The sequence below is a fragment of the Parasteatoda tepidariorum genome, chromosome 6 (assembly GCF_043381705.1).
Source record: "Parasteatoda tepidariorum isolate YZ-2023 chromosome 6, CAS_Ptep_4.0, whole genome shotgun sequence".
Classification (NCBI taxonomy): domain Eukaryota; kingdom Metazoa; phylum Arthropoda; class Arachnida; order Araneae; family Theridiidae; genus Parasteatoda; species Parasteatoda tepidariorum.
The window spans coordinates 88,068,795-88,071,774 of NC_092209.1; the positions used below are offsets into that span (position 1 = coordinate 88,068,795).

The 2,980-nt window shown below is 23.8% G+C and overlaps 1 long non-coding RNA gene across 1 annotated transcript in view; it reads left to right on the top strand.

Annotated features, from left to right (window-relative positions):
* The first annotated feature begins 2,218 nt into the window (after nt 1–2,218).
* Nucleotides 2,219–2,980, top strand: part of LOC122271371 (uncharacterized) — a 7,254-nt gene continuing 6,492 nt past the window's right edge. Inside the window, exon 1 of the long non-coding RNA XR_006226339.2 lies at nt 2,219–2,314. This is a non-coding gene — a long non-coding RNA (uncharacterized lncRNA). The remainder of the gene's footprint in view (nt 2,315–2,980) is intronic.

Below are 2,980 nucleotides of genomic sequence, written 5' to 3' on the forward strand. Positions count from 1 at the left end.
AAAGTTTAAAATGATTACATTAAATGAAACATAGGTGTTAAACGAGTCTGAAACGAGAAAAGTGCTATTGTTCTTAAACTAAGTTATTTTTTTCAGTTATGTATATAAATATTAATAATATTGAGTTTGGATCAAATTATGTGAAGTTAAAAAGTGTTAAATACATTGTTTGTTTTTGAAACTAATGCATCTCTAAAATCTAACAACTAAACATCAAGCTAAAAATAAGCATTTTGATAAAATAAAAAGATCTAGTTAGCTTCAGTCTTTATATATTGTTGTATATAAGTAAATAGTTATATTTCTTTGTATTTATTTTATGAGAAGTTAAATTATAGTATTTATTTACATTCTAATTTTATTTTGAATATTTTAGTTTGATATCTGAATTGAGCTAGTTACAAGTGAATTGTCCGCTAATGTTTACCGCAAGAGTAAAAATAATTTAGAAATTTTAAGTTTCAAAGTTAAATATTGTACATCACTTCTAAAGTGAAAATTGTATGTTGCAGTTAATTTGACAATTAGAGAATTTAGTTTTAAAAGTGAATTGTTTTGATAATAACATAATACATTGGTTTAAACCTAATAATAAGTAATAATAAGCAGGGTTTGAAAAAAATCCAGGTATTTTATAAAAAAACCCAACCTGCCTGGGTTTTATTGAAAAAACCCGTGGAAAATTGGGTTTTTTCATTTAGTGCTCATTAATTTTAAGTTTTACTGTGTAAATATTTTTATTAAAAAGTGTTGTATAAGCTTAAAAATAGAAATAAATCCAAAAAGTTATTTTAATTTTGTTATATGTATTTTATATTAAGTTTAAATAACGCATTATCACTAATACATATTTGAATCTTTATTGTAAGTAGCTCAAGCATTATAAAATATAAATGCAGTAATAAAAAAGGAACAGGCTTATTAATCTTTTTGTTTTCACTCGCATTTAATATATTTATTAAACACACATATTACCTATTATAAATTTATAATCAGTAAATAATTATAATCAGTAAAAACTAAAATTTCATCTGACTTTTGACTTTAGTAAAAAACTGAAATATTTAATGGTCTTCCATGTTTTTATAATATTAATAGAAAGTAATATTAAAATTACGTATAAATTATAAAGACTATCAGTTACTCGTCCCATTTTTTTCAAATAATTAACTCTAAGAAAATGATTTCATTTTTCGATAAATAATTTTAAAGAGTTCTCTTATAAAAAGTTTTAGCAGTTTAAAGTCAGAAAAATAAAATTGTTTAAATTTCTTATGTATCACTTAGTAAAAAAAAATTTTTTTTCAATTTTCTTTTCAGTTTTTTTAAACATAGGAATTAATAATAATAACCTGTTTATTAATATATAAAACATGCAACTATAGTTGAAAATTTGATCTTTTCAGACTATATTACTTAAATTTCTATTTGATTTAATTTCATTAATATATTAGTTTTTGAAAAAACCCACTTAAACCCATTTTCTTTACTTTACAAATATTAAAAACTGAATCATATAAATCATGCAACTCTATTTGACAAATTTATGCTGCACAATAAATTATATAAAATTAAATGTGCATCAATAAGTTTTAATAAAAAAGAATTTTTTTTTGTTGAAAAAACTAACTTATCGTTCCCAGTGGGTTTTTTCAAGGTGGACCCACCCAATAAAACCCGAGCGGGCTTTTTCAAAGTGGGCCCACTTAGCAAACCCTGATAATAAGTAATAATAAGTAAGTCACAAATAAGTTCATAAATAACTTTTCCTTTGTTTTCTATGCAAATGTTCATCCAAGGGGAAAGAAGTTATAAAATCTGAAATATCTGACTAACAAGAACATGGATAAAAGAAAAAAACATTTAACGATATAAATTAAAATTAAAAGCACGAGATTTTGATGGAACATCAAATATTAGTTGATTTTTGAGAGCATAGTTTTAGTTTTTGATTTTGAGGTTTTTATATAAAAAAAGAACTGTTTCTTTATATAGCTTGATTACGTTGCAATACTTTTTAGTCTGCAATAATTTGTTTCTGAGGATACTATTTCTACTGCTAATTTTTTACTGCCTACTATTTTTACTGCCTACAATTTAAATCTGCCTACTATTTTTTACAATTAGCCGTACTCAATACGTAGTTTAACAGTGTCCTGAATAAATTTTTATTTTGATGTGATATTCGAAATTTTGAATATTCTTTTTTTTTTTTTTTTTTTTTNTTTTTTTTTTTTTTTTTTGTATTTTACAGGACTAACTGCAGCCTCTATTTCTATGAAGGGAAAGAATTCGTGTGCTGCACCATTTTCCGGTAAGAATTTTATTTTCATGCTTTAACGATTTTAAAATCTCTTTAAATTGAATAAAATGTACTTTCTAGGTAATTGATGAAAATCTAATCACTTTATTAAACACAAATTTTATTATCCAGTTTAATAATTTTTAAACAAAATATTAAGAAAAAATACTATTCAAATTAGTTAAGTTTTCACTTAACACTTTAAAAACAAAATCAAACTATTAATATTATTTATAAATGAAATCAGATTAAAGTAAGCATATTTCTTGCGCACATGTTAGTTAGTATAAAATATAATCAAAAATAGACATTGCTTTTCTATACATAATCATAAACGCGGCTGTGTGTGTCTGTCTGTAATTACAATATATCGCCCCAGAAGCCTCGCCCAGGCACGAAACTCGGCACATAATTGTGTTTTGACATAATGAAGAAGTATTTTTTTTTCTTCAGAAATTCGGATTAGTTTTTTAGTTATCAGTCATTTTGTAAGAAAACCTAAGCTTTTTCGTCTTCAAAGAGCCATATTCAAAAAACTATTAAAAAATGCATATCTCTTATAAATGTATGCTAATGCGAACCTTACAATTGAAATATTAATTTTCGACAACTTAAACCAATAATATACGAAGGAATTAATAATTTAATTGTAAGGTTCGCATTAGTTTACATTTATCA